At 47.1% G+C, this 14,103-nt stretch overlaps 1 pseudogene; it reads left to right on the forward strand.

Moving 5' to 3' along the window:
• The first annotated feature begins 1,456 nt into the window (after nt 1-1,456).
• Nucleotides 1,457-2,381, forward strand: LOC119565135 (annotated as a pseudogene).
• The last annotated feature ends 11,722 nt before the right edge of the window (nt 2,382-14,103 follow it).

Consider the following 14,103-nt stretch of genomic DNA (forward strand, 5'->3'; position numbering starts at 1 on the left):
TCCCATTGTTTTCTCCTCTGGGCCCCTCACCCCCAACCACAAGGCACATCTCGCTATGCTCCCTCGAGTGGGATCTCTCCCTGATTCAGATATAATAGGCTTGCAGCTAGGGACCGACCAAGGTGTGTTACCTGAGTGCTTTTGCCAACCACCCATGAACCAACAGTAGAGAGATTCCAGCCTATTCTCCCCTAGGACCCCAGAGCTGTGTCATCTTGCCCTGATGAGAAGTCGGACCAGGGTGAGTTTATTACCCAGTCTGCCCCTCCCTCAAAGTGGAACGGACAATGCACCAGCCCCTGTTCCGGAGCAGATTTCCATTTATACTTCAAATAACACACTGTTTTAGTTAAAAAAAAAAGCAGATTAATTAAGTACAAAAAGATAGATGTTAAGTGATTGAAAATAATAACTTCGAAATAATAAGATCAAAGTAGATTATCTAAGAAATAAAGCAAATCACAATCTGAGGTCTGTACGCTAGACAGTCTATATTCATGCAGTCGCAGTCTTGTTGTGCTGCCGAAGCTTTGGGCGCCCACGTGATCGCTGGCCAGGCAGTGGCATTCCTTGCGGTGCCCACTTCAGAATTTGCTGCTCTTTGTGTCTAGTAATGTGTCCCCAGCAAGAAAGCTTCCAAAATAAAACACCACTGATGAGAGCAGCTGTGGGTTCAATATAACCTCGCTCCTGATCTTGTGCTGCCCCGTGATATGGAGCAGCTGCTGGAGACCGGGAGCATTGAAAATGTCAGCCCAGAGTTCCTCAGCCCCCGCATTTTGCTTCCATCCCCTGGAGCTGGGGTACCCATTGTTCTGCAGCTTTGTAATAAGCCTGTTGCTGCAACATCCCCACAAAGCCTGTGGAAGGGAACAAGGCAGCAGCTGCTACTCTGTGAGCACCCACATCTTTCGAGGAGCCTCCAGCCCTGTCTGTAAAGCTGCCACCTGCCCAGCAATCCCTCCAGACAGGTTCATACTAAGCCGTTTGCAGTTTGCAGCTGCAGATTGCCAGAGAGTAATGGCCAGGGTCTTCCTTTTACCTGGATTAATAACCAGACTAATGAGCACTGCTTCTTGCTGCACTGATTAAGAAAGAAGAAAGGAAACAAACAAAGAGTCTACAACACCCCATCACGCTTCAGTCTTCTCATACTCATGCCACACGGAAAGCCAGAACAGGAAAGGGAATTGAATCTCAAAGGAGAAAAAGCAAACCAAAAAACTTTGAACTGTCTCTGGAGAGACAGACTGTGCTGCCAAAATCTCTAACTCTAATGTGTAAGTTGCTGTCCTGGGGCAGAAGCTGGTATTTGGAACAGAGGAACTTGATCCAATGTTTAGTAACTCACTTGCACCCCTGTTTCCCAGGAATTGAATCAGCCCTCCTGGGATCTTTGCTGCTTGTTTAGGGGGTCAAAGTTCTCCCATCTCAGGCAGAAGAAGAACAGCAGCTCATGTCATGTCTGAACACCAGCACCCACTCCCACCCTGCCACCTTCCTCCTGGTCAGCATCCTTGGGCTGCAGGAGGCCCAGTTCTGGATCACCTTCCCTTTCTGCATCGTGTATGTCATTGCTGTGCTGGGAAATGTCATTGTTTTCTGCATTATAAAGACTGAGTCGAGCCTGCAAGAGCTAATGCACCTCTTCCTGGCCATGCTGGCCATCACTGACCTGGTTCTATCCATGTCCACCCTGCCCAAAAAGCTGAGCATCTTCTGGCTGGGCTCCAGAGAGATCGGGTTCCAGGCCTGCCTCACCCAGATGTTCTTTGTCCACTCCATCTCGTCGGTGGACTCGGGCATGCTCTTGGCCCTGGCCTTGGATCACTACATGTCCATCTGCTGCCCCCTCTGGAACTCCAGCATCCTGTCCGTCCCAGCCATAGTGACAAGGGGGAGCCTGGTGCTGGCACACGGGGTCCTTCTGGTGAGCCCCTTCTCCCTCCTTGTCCTCAGGCTGCCCTTCTGCCAGCGCTGCCTCCTCTCCCACTCATACTGCGAGCACATGGCCGTGGTGAAGCTGAGGTGTGGGGACGCTACAGTCAGTGTCATTTATGGCCTGTTTGTGGCTTTTATGGTGGTGGAATTTGATGTGCTTATCATCTCTGTGTCCTGTGCTACGATCCCCCAGGCCGTGCTGAGTCTGCTGCCGTCTCAAGGCCTTCAGCACCTGCACATCTCTCTTGTGTGTCATCCTGGCGTATTACAGCCCTGGCCTCTTCATCTTCCTCACCCACCCCTTTGGCCTCAATGTTCCCCACATCCTGGTGGCCAATCTCTGTGGGTGCCCCCCCATGCTAAACCCTGTTGTGTATGGGGTGAAAACCAAACAGATCCGGGAAAGCGTGCTCCATATCTTCCAGCAGAAAGGAATCTGAGCAGCGTGTGCCTGTCTAATTTAATCTAGGGATATAAAACATTCATCACCATGGCCTCTGGCCCCTTCATGATCTGACATCACTCACAGTGGTATGTGATCACAGAGCTGTCACTATGGACTCCGAGTGGGCTCCTTATTTGCATTAGCCCTTCTGTGTCTGGGTGCCCATGTCTGGGTGATGCAGGCACCCAGAAACAGCAGCCAAAAACCAGACTGTCCAGGTAAAATCATGATGTGTGGAAACCACATGAAGTCTCATTTGATGCTATGAACTTTTGTTATCCTTATGTCTCTGGGCTTTTCCTGTACTCTTCACTCACACACCTTATGCTCAGGGGCAGGAGGCTGAGGCGAAGACATTTGTCTATAAATAGGTTGGTCGTTTAAGACTCTCAGCAGCAAAGCAGATCTCACCAGGATAGAAGAAGGGAGGAACTGCGTTCTAGATAAAAGCCAGTTTTCTCCAGCTTCTCTGCAAAGGTGAGACTGTGGAAGGAATGAAACATCCCCAGAAAAGGGAACAGAGAGAGGAGGGGTTGGTCCAGCCCTTTAAAAACACAGAGACTGGATGAACCAGAAGAAGCTGGGGTAGGAGAGAGGCACAAGGGCAGCAGAGGGGACTCTTTGGTTGCAGGGCTCTGGCTGCAGGAAAGAGACAGACTCAAGCTGAAGGAGAAGTTAGGAGTTCTACGAGGTGGCCCTTGGACACCCCAGAGGGCTCTGAACAAATCCCAAAGTTTGCTACAGGGTGGTATGGACAAAGTAATGCACTTTGGAAAACATCATTCCAAATATGCATATAAAATGATGGGGTCTAAAGGAGTTTTTACCACTCAGGAAAGCGATCTTGGAGTCATTGTCTATAGTTCTCTGAAAACATCCATTCATTTGGCAGGAACAGTCGAAAAAGCTAACAGAGTGTTAGTAATGATTAAGAAAGGGATAGATAATAAGATGGAGAATATCATAAAATCATGACTCGTGTGGAGAAGTGTGTATAGAAGTGTTATTTATGCCCTCTCATAACACAAGAACTAGGAGTAACCAAAATAAATGAATTGGGAGCAGGTTTAAAACCAAAAAAAGGAGCATCCCTACACAAAATGCGCAGTCAACCTGTGGAACTCCTTGCCAGAGGATGTTGGGAAGGTCACAATTAAAACAGGGTTAAAAAAGGACGAGATAAAATCATAGAGGATAGGCCCATCAATGACTATTAACCAGGATGGCCTGGGATGGTGTCCCTTGCCTGTTTGCCAGAAGCTAGGAATGGTCGACAGGGTATGTATTCCCTCTGGAGTACTTGGCATAGGTCACTGTTGGAAGACAGGATACGGGGCTACCTGGAGCTATGATCTGGCCCAGTATGGCCGTTCTTATGATCTTATGTTCACTGAGGCAGGGAATGGTGTGCAGGTATTGTATTGTGTGTATTCGGGATCTCTTGTGCTGCCTAAAGTAAAGGAAATGTTTTCAAAACCCCGTTTGCAAGGCCTGGGTCTGTTGCTTTAACAATCCTGTGCCCGGAAAGAGAGAAACTGGAAACACAGTGCGCCCAATTGGGAACTCTGGCAAGGGTGTGTTGAAGCAATGGGAGAGTCTGGGAGAGCTGAACCACGTTAGGGTGAAGAGAACAGCTTGTGGACCTCTTCACACAGGTTTGGATCACCCAGTCCCACTCCCCTTCCACTCACAGTCCCCTAGCATCCATGGAGCAGCTCCAGGTTTGCTGTCACAGACCTGCTCAAGCCCCCGTGGCTGAACACCCACCAGAAGGGTGCGTTTGGGTCCCACATACTGGACCCATGTGATTTTGAGTCAGAGCAGCATTCAGGTCCTGCCTCTAGCTCTGGGTTTCTAGCTCTGGGTCTCTAGGCCCAGCCTCGGGGTGCAGCTTCCATTCTGGTGCCTCCCTCCGGGAGCGGGGAGCTGCACACCAAGCGCCAAGGGCCTGAGGCTAGTTTCCTTTGCTCTGTACCTCGGCATGCTTTTCTCCTATGGTACAGAGGAGAATGCAGTCTTTTTTCAGGACATGGATGTCTGTCTTATATAAAAATACAAATTAGGATTCAGATTAGGACCAGCTCATGTGACACTGGACTCCATCTTGTGCCTGTACTTTTCCACTAACTGTGCTGGTATCTCTGTTTGGGACAATAAAGTTCCCTCCAAATGGCAGAAGCTAGAAAAAGGGGAAGTGTTATCACCACTTGGTCTCACTCCCCCCACAACTCAACACTTTAAAACACAGCTAGAAGAAAAAAACTTTGACTGGAGAGGTGGTCAGTGGTTGGAAAGAAGAAAAGCAGGAACCTCTTCAAAAGTCCACCAATCAGACCCGTTGTGTCCTGCGTACAACGAGGCAGGTGATATTGCTGAATACTTCACTAGCTTTGAGACGCTGTATGTGATTCCTATGATTCCTGATAACCACTTTAGTTGCAAAGTTGATTGGTAAAGATTTGGATATAGTCAATAAAATGCTAATTGAGAATCTTTTAGATTTTTCTAAATTCAAAGAAATGGTTTTGAAACAATTTCAGATTACCCCTGAAACATATAGAGTGAAATTGACAAATCCTCAGAGGGGTGCTGGTATGAGTAAGAATTTTGGGAACTTCCTAAAAGGAGATGGGAACTCTGGGGCTCTGTGCTGAGTCAGAGAGGAATTGGCTGCTCTGTGTATTTGTGTATATTTAATATTAGAGTTGATTATTAAGAAAAACAGAGATAATGCCTTGGCCTCCATAGCGTCTGATAGACTGTAAATGCCGAGGAAGTCTAGGTTGATAGCACACAGACTTATCTGCACAAAGATGCCTGAGGGGAGAAAAGAACAGTATCTGCAGACAAATGGGGCTGTTGCCAAGAGATCAGAGATCAGTGTGATGGGTTCGGTCACAGAGATCCCCTTGGGACTGTCACCTGATGTGCTGAAATTACCTCTGAGCCAGTTTTCCCTGCCAGCTTGGGCTCCACCTTACGAGGAGAGGGAAGAGCATCTTTGCGACCAGGCTGGCTAACCTAGTGAGGAGAGCTTTGAACTAGGTTCACCGGGGGAAGGAGACCGAAGCCCTGAGGTAAGTGGGAAAGCGGGATACCGGGAGGAAACACAGGCAGGAACGTCTGTGAGGGGAGGGCTCCTGTCTCATACTGAGAATGAGGGGCGATCAGCAGGTTATCTCAAGTGCTTGTATACAAATGCACAAAGCCTTGGAAACAAGCAGGGAGAACTGGAGGTCCTGGTGATGTCAAGGAACTATGACGTGATTGGAATAACAGAGACTTGGTGGGATAACTCACATGACTGGAGTACTGTCATGGATGGTTATAAACTGTCCAGGAAGGACAGGCAGGGCAGAAAAGATGGGGGAGTAGCACTGTATGTAAGGGAGCAATATGACTGCTCAGAGCTCCGGTACGAAACTGCAGAAAAACCTGAGTGTCTCTGGATTAAGTTTAGAAGTGTGAGCAACAAGAGTGATGTAGTGGTGGGAGTCTGCTATAGACCACCGGACCAGGGGGATGAGGTGGATGAGGCTTTCTTCCGGCAACTCGCAGAAGCTACTAGATCGCATGCCCTGGTTCTCATGGGTGACTTTAATTTTCCTGATATCTGCTGGGAGAGCAATACAGCGGTGCACAGACAATCCAGGAAGTTTTTGGAAAGCGTAGGGGACAATTTCCTGGTGCAAGTGCTAGACGAGCCAACTAGGGGGGGAGCTTTTCTTGACCTGCTGCTCACAAACCGGGAAGAATTAGTGGGGGAAGCAAAAGTGGACGGGAATCTGGGAGGCAGTGACCATGAGTTGGTTGAGTTCAGGATCCTGGCACAGGGAAGAAAGGTAAGCAGCAGGATACAGACCCCGGACTTCAGGAAAGCAGACTTCGACTCCCTCGGGGAACGGATGGGTAGGATCCCCTGGGGGACTAACATGAAAGGGAAAGGAGTCCAGGAGAGCTGGCTGTATTACAAGGAATCCCTGTTGAGGTTACAGGGACAAACCATCCCAATGTGTCGAAAGAATAGTAAATATGGCAGGCGACCAGCTTGGCTTAATGGTGAAATCCTAGCGGATCTTAAACATAAAAAAGAAGCTTACAAGAAGTGGAAGGCTGGACATATGACCAGGGAAGAGTATAAAAATATTGCTTGGGCATGTAGGAATGAAATCAGGAGGGCCAAATTGAACCTGGAGCTGCAGCTAGAAAGAGATGTCAAGAGTAACAAGAAGGGTTTGTTGGCAACAAGAAGAAAGCCAAGGAAAGTGTGGGCCCCTTACTGAATGAGGAAGGCAACCTAGTGACAGAGGATGTGGAAAAAGCTAATGTACTCAATGCTTTTTTTGCCTCTGTCTTCACTAACAAGGTCAGCTCCCAGACTGCTGCACTGGGCATCAAAGCATGGGGAGTAGATGGCCAGCCCTCTGTGGAGAAAGAGGTGGTTAGGGACCATTTAGAAAAGCTGGACATGCACAAGTCCATGGGGCTGGACATGTTGCATCCGAGAGTGCTAAAGGAATTGGCGGCTGTGATTGCAGAGCCATTGACCCTTATCTTTGAAAACTCGTGGCGAATGGGGGAAGTCCCGGATGACTGGAAAAAGGCTAATGTAGTGCCAATTTTCAAAAAAGGGAAGAAGGAGGATCCTGGGAACTACAGGCCAGTCAGCCTCACCTCAGTCCCCAGAAAAATCATGGAGCAGGTCCTCAAGGAATCAATCCTGAAGCACTTGGAGGAGAGGAAAGTGATCAGAAACAGTCAGCATGGATTCACCAAGGGAAGGTCATGCCTGACTAATCTAATCATCTTCTATGATGAGATTACTGGTTCTGTGGATGAAGGGAAAGCAGTGGATGTATTGTTTCTTGACTTTAGCAAAGCTTTTGACACGGTCTCCCACAGTATTCTTGTCAGCAAGATAAAGAAGTATGGGCTGGATGAATGCACTATAAGGTGGGTAGAAAGTTGGCTAGATTGTCGGGCTCAACGGGTAGTGATCAATGGCTCCATGTCTAGTTGGCAGCCGGTGTCAAGTGGAGTGCCCCAGGGGTCAGTCCTGGGGCCGGTTTTGTTCAATATCTTCATAAATGATCTGGAGGATGGTGTGGATTGCACTCTCAGCAAATTTGCAGATGATACTAAACTAGGAGGAGTGGTAGATACACTGGAGGGCAGGGATGGGATACAGAGGGACCTAGACAAATTGGAGGATTGGGCCAAAAGAAATCTGATGAGGTTCAGTAAGGATAAGTGCAGGGTCCTGCACTTAGGACGGAAGAATCCCATGCACCGCTACAGACTAGGGACCGAATGGCTAGGCAGCAGTTCTGCAGAAAAGGACCTAGGGGTGACAGTGGACGTGAAGCTGGATATCAGTCAGCAGTGTGCCCTTGTTGCCAAGAAGGCCAATGGCATTTTGGGATGTATAAGTAGGGGCATAGCCAGCAGATCGAGGGACGTGATCATTCCCCTCTATTCGACATTGGTGAGGCCTCATCTGGAGTACTGTGTCCAGTTTTGGGCCCCACACTACAAGAAGGATGTGGAAAAATTGGAGAGAGTCCAGCGAAGGGCAACAAAAATGATTAGGGGTCTGGAACACATGACTTATGAGGAGAGGCTGAGGGAACTGGGCTTGTTTAGTCTGCAGAAGAGAAGAATGAGGGGGGATTTGATAGCTGCTTTCAACTACCTGAGAGGTGGTTCCAGAGAGGATGGTTCTAGACTATTCTCAGTGGTAGAAGAGGACAGGACAAGGAGTAATGGTCTCAAGTTGCAGTGGGGGAGGTTTAGGTTGGATATTAGGAAAAAAAAATCACTAGGAGGGTGGTGAAACACTGGAGTGCGTTACCTAGGGAGGTGGTAGAATCTCCTTCCTTAGAAGTTTTTCAGGTCAGGCTTGACAAAGCCCTGGCTGGGATGATTTAAGTGGGGAATGGTCCTGCTTTGAGCAGGGGGTTGGACTAGATGACCTCCTGAGGTCCCTTCCAACCCTGATATTCTATGATTCCATGATTCTATGATTCCAGAACCCTGCCTTGTTGAGCCAGACACGCTAGCCTGCTGCAACACAGACCCAGGGTCTGGGCAACACCCCCAAAGCTGCAGGCTTTAGCTGAAAACAGCTCAGTAGGTTACATGTCTCCAGCACCCAGACACCCAGTTTCCAATGAGATCCAAACCCCAAATAAAGTCGTTTTACTCTGTATAAAGCCTATACAGGGGAAACTCATAAATTGTCCACCCTCTTTTCATTGAAGGATCTTCAAAACACCGAGCAAAGGAAAGTCTCTATGAATATATCCCCATGATACTGATAGGTAAACTGAGGCACGGGGAGAGATGACCTTGGCTAAGGACTCACAGAGAATGACAGAGAGAACCAGTGGGTCTTGTCTTTGCTGATGTCATCACGGTCTCTCTGTGAGCAGCTGAACACGTGAGAAGAAGGAAATGGTCTCAGTTCTAGCAGGGCCTGTTCACTGGGTGGCGATAACAGAGTTCCCCTGGATGCAGCCTGGAACTGGGGTACCACTGAGCCCTCTGGCACACCAATATGGGCCCCCTCTCACACACTGAGGCTGTGATAAGATGCAATCTTCTCCAGGTCTTGCACTTACAAAGCCATATACCTGCAGGTATACACCCAGCAGCAGTTACATGAATACTTTCACGAGCTACTGATCACCCCTCCCTCAGTGTGTACATGACAATGAACCAGCCCGTGTTCCTAAGCAGATTTCCCTTTTACATTTCAAATAACACACAGTTTTAGGTGGAACAATATAAATAAATTTATTAGCTACAGAAGGATAGATTTTAAGTGATTATAAGTAATATTGTACAGATCAAAGTTGATTACATAAGAAATAAACAAAATCACTATCTAAGTTCTCTACACTAGACAGGATTCAAATCAAGCAGTGTCTCACCCTGATGATAGAAACAGTCAACCAATTCTCCATACACAGGCTAGTAATCCCCTTCAGCCTGGGACCACATCCCCAGTTCAGTGCTTCTTGTTAAGGTTTTTTGCAGGTGTTGGTTTGTGTGGGAATGAGGCCAAGTGATGATGTCTCTTCCACCGTTTATAGTTTCTGCCATGTGGAGGGAATTTCATTTTCCCTAGCAAATGTCCCCCGCACAGTTAGTGGGAAAATACAGGCACAGGATGGAGCCCAGTATCACATGAGCTAGTCACAAGTCCTTGTATGCTTCAGTGATTCATAGCAGGGACCATTACCCGTATCCTACATAGAATATTCACAGGAAAGTCCATCAGGTCGGGATAAGCTACTTCCAAGTCCTATCGTGTTTCTTAATGGGCCATAGCCTCGAATTGTTCAGCCACAATGTGATGGGTAGACTGGATGTACTCTACCTCATGGTGTTACCCAGGAGCAAACAAGTTTGAAATACAGGTATAGTCAATAATCATAATTTTAGGTACAAAATGACATATGCACACAAATAGCATAATCATGTTCAGCAAATCATAACTTTTCCATTAATACTACAATCCTCCAGGCCGTGCTGAGGCTGCTGCCGTCTCAAGGCTTTCAGCACCTGCGCGTCTCTCTTCTGTGTTGTCCTGTTGTAGTACATCCCTCATCTCTTCATCTTCCTCACCAACCCATTTGGCCTCAATGTCCCCCACCATGTCTACATCCTGGTGGCCAATCTCTGTGGGTGCCCCCCCCCCATGTGAAATCCTATTGTATATGGGGTGAAAACCAAACAGATCTGGGACAACATGTTCCATATCTTCCAGCAGAAAGGCATCTGAGCAGTGTGTGCCTGTCTAATCTAGGAATATAAAACATTCATCTCCATGGCCTCTGGCCCCTTCATGATCTGACATCACTCACCGTGGTACGTGATCATAGAACTGTCACCATGGACTACGAGTGGGCTCCTTATTTTCACTAGCCCTTCTGTGTCTGGGTGCCCATGTCTGGATGACACGGGCACCCAGAAACAGCAGCCAAAAACCAGACTGTCCAGGTAAAACCATGATGGGTGGAAACCACATGAAGTCTCATTTGATGCTCTGAACCTTTGTTATCCTTATGTCTTTGGGCTTTTCCTGTACTCTTCACTCACTCACCTTCTGCTCAGGGGCCGGGGGCTGGGGCGGAGGCATCTGTCTATAAATAGGTTGGTCTTTTAAGACTCTCAGCAGCAAAGCAGATCTTGCCGGGACAGAAGAAGGGAGGAACTGCTTTCTAGATAAAAGCCAGTTTCTACAGCTTCTTTGCAGAGGGTTGGGCGTGGAAGGAATGGAACCTCCCCAGAAAAGGGAACAGAGAGAGGAGGTGTTGGTCCAGCCCTTTAAAAACACAGAGACTGGATGAACCAGAAGAAGCTGGGGTAGTAGAGAGGCACAAGGGAGGCAGAGGGGACTCTTTGGTTGCAGGGCTCTGGCTGCAGGAGAGAGACAGACTCAAGCTGAAGGAGAAGTTAGGAGTTCTACGAGGTGGCCCCTGGACACCCCAAAGGGCTCTGAACAAATCCCAAAGTTTCCTCCAGGGTGAAGTGGACAAAGTAATGCACGTTGGAAAACACCATTCCAAATATGCATATAAAATGATGGGGTCTAAATGAGTTTTTACCACTCAGGAAAGCGATCTTGGAGTCATTGTCGGCAGGAACAGTCAAAAAAGGGAACAGAATGTTGGTAATTATTAAGAAAGGGATAGATAATAAGATGGAAAATATCATAAAATCATGACTCGTGTGGAGAAAGCGTATACAGAAGTGTTATTTATGCCTTCTCATAACACAAGAACTAGGGGTCACCAAATGAAAAGGAATTGGGTGCAGGTTTAAAACAAAAAAAAAGGGAGCATTCCGACACACAGTGATTCCCTCTGCAGTACTTGGTAATGGTCACTGTTGGAAGACAGGATACGGGGCTACCTGGAGCTATGATCTGGCCCAGTATGGCCGTTCTTATGATCTTATGTTCACTGAGGCAGGGAATGGTGTGCAGGTATTGTATTGTGTGTATTCGGGATCTCTTGTGCTGGCTAAAGAAAAGGAAATGTTTTCGAAACCCCGTTTGCAAGGCCTGGGTCTGTTGCTTTAACAATCCTGTGCCCAGAAAAAGAGAAACTGGAAACAGAGTGTGCCCAAGGGGGAGCTCTGGCAAGGGTGTGCTGAAGCAGTGGGAGAGTCTGGGAGAGCTGAACCACGTTAGGGTGAAGAGAACAGCTTGTGGACCTCTTCACACAGGTTTGGGATCACCCAGCCCCACTCCCCTTCCACTCACAGTCCCCTAGCATCCATGGAGCAGCTCCAGGTTTGCTGTCACAGACCTGCTCAAGCGCCCGTGGCTGAACACCCACCAGAAGGGTGCGTTTGGGTCCCACATACTGGACCCATGTGATTTTGAGTCAGAGCAGCATTCAGGTCCTGCCTCTAGCTCTGGGTTTCTAGCTCTGGGTCTCTAGGCCCAGTCTCGGGGTGCAGCTTCCATTCTGGTGCCTCCCTCCGGGAGCGGGGAGCTGCACACCAAGCGCCAAGGGCCTGAGGCTAGTTTCCTTTGCTCTGTACCTTGGCATGCTTTTCTCCTACGGTACAGAGGAGAATGCAGTCTTTTTCAGGACATAGATGTCTGTCTTATATAAAAATACAAATTAGGATTCAGAGAGCTCCAGTTCTATAGGTACATTTCTGTGACACTCTGTACCCCCAAAGCAAAACCCTGGCACTCCACATTCCCCACAGTTATATAGTTGTCAAAATCTCGCACATAATAAGTCATGTGAGGAATCTATGGAAACGCTATGGTTTGCTGAATGTGATTATCCTATTTGTGTCTGTATTATTTTTGCCGCTGAAGTAACAAATATTGACGAGCTACCTGTATTTCAAATGTTTTTGCTCCTATGGTAACGCCCACAAAGTAGTTTACATCCAGTCTAGCCAGCACATTGCGAATGCATATTCGACTGGATGGCTCATCGATGAACACAATGGGCCATGGTAGAAGCTTGTCCCCATCTGTAGCCAAAATGTGGGTAATGGCCCCTGGTGTGACTCATCAAAGCATGCAAGGGCATGTGACACTGGACTCCATCTTGTGCCTGTACTTTTCCACTAACTGTGCTGGTATCTCTGTTTGGGACAATAAAGTTCCCTCCAATTGGCAGAAGATAGAAAAGGGGGAAGTGTTATCACCACCCGTTCTCACTCCCCCCACAACTCAAGACTTTAAAACACAGCTAGAAGAAAAAAACTTTGACTGGAGAGGTGGTCAGTGGTTGGAAAGGAGAAAAGCAGGAACCTCTTCAAAAATCCACCAATCAGAACCGTTGTGTCCTGCATACAACGAGACAGGTGATATTGCTGAATACTTCACTAGCTTTGAGACGCTGTATGTGATTCCTATGATTCCTGATAACCACTTAAGTTGCAAAGTTAATTGGTGAAGATCTGGATATAGTCAATAAAATGACAATTGACAATCTTTTAGATTTTTCTAATTTCAAAGAAATGGTTTTGAAACAATTTCAGATTACCCCTGAAACATATAGAGTGAAACTGACAAAGCCTCAGAGGGGTGCTGGTATGAGTATTGTGGAATATGTAAATAAAATGAAGGATTTGATGGGGAAGTGGGTAAGGGGCAAAGGTGTTACAAGCTTTGAAGGAATGTTTGATGTTGTTGCTCAGGAACATTTCTTAAATATATGTTAAGATGATGTAACACAGTGTCTGTGGTAGAAAAGGGTGAAAACTGTGGATGAGATGGCTTCTCTAGGTGATGGTTTTCAGCAGACACAAGAATCTATTATGAATAAAGCACAGACAGAGTGTTTTACACTTGGTGGGAAGCATGTTTCGTTTTTCCCCATTCCTCTATGCTCCACAGAGGGCAAGCAAACATGCGAAGTCCCCTTACATCCTTACCTCACCCCGGGCATACCAAGACACCAAAGATAAACTTAGACTGAGATCCCTACTGAACGGGACACTGAGGGAAAAGGAAAAACAGTAAATAAATACATGCCAACATTCATAGAGGAATTGAACGACCCAATGGATGTTGAACAAACCAAATTGTCCAAGGTAGAATAAAAGTACATGGAAACACCTACCTGTGATAAAAGATTTGGTGAGGATGTTAAATCTGATGACGCAAAGTTTGATACTAATAGTAAACCTAACAACAAAGAATTTGGTAGTGATGGTAAATCCGATGAGAAGGTAATATGAGTGATATGCAACACTTCGGGGAAAAGCTATTTGCCGTGCTATGAGCAGTAAACAAGAAGCCCTATGGGGATAGTGCTTCTCAGCTAACATCTGTAAAGAGGTTCAAAGCTTCTCTCAGCAGGGAAACCATAATAAACCTGGTCTGCTGTGTAAAAGGGGAAACTGAGTCACCCCACCTCATGGCATTGTTGAATATCTGTGTTGAGATATCACCAGCTGGAAAAGCACAATGGTAAACAATGCTGCACAGACATTAAGAGAGTTTTTCTAGTGACCCAGAGAAGGCACGTTTGCTGACTTTTGAGATAACTAGACTGATCTACAAAGTGTTGGAGGGACACAGAACTCTCCAAGAACACCTGGGGCTAACACCACAATGTTTGCAACACTTGGGAGTTGTATGGTCAATACCTAATTAAGGCCTTTGGCACACTGCCACTGCATTAGTCATTGACAAACACTCCTGCAGTAAACTAAGGAATGAGTTCTGATATTAT

The sequence above is a fragment of the Chelonia mydas genome, chromosome 1 (assembly GCF_015237465.2).
Source record: "Chelonia mydas isolate rCheMyd1 chromosome 1, rCheMyd1.pri.v2, whole genome shotgun sequence".
Taxonomy (NCBI): domain Eukaryota; kingdom Metazoa; phylum Chordata; order Testudines; family Cheloniidae; genus Chelonia; species Chelonia mydas.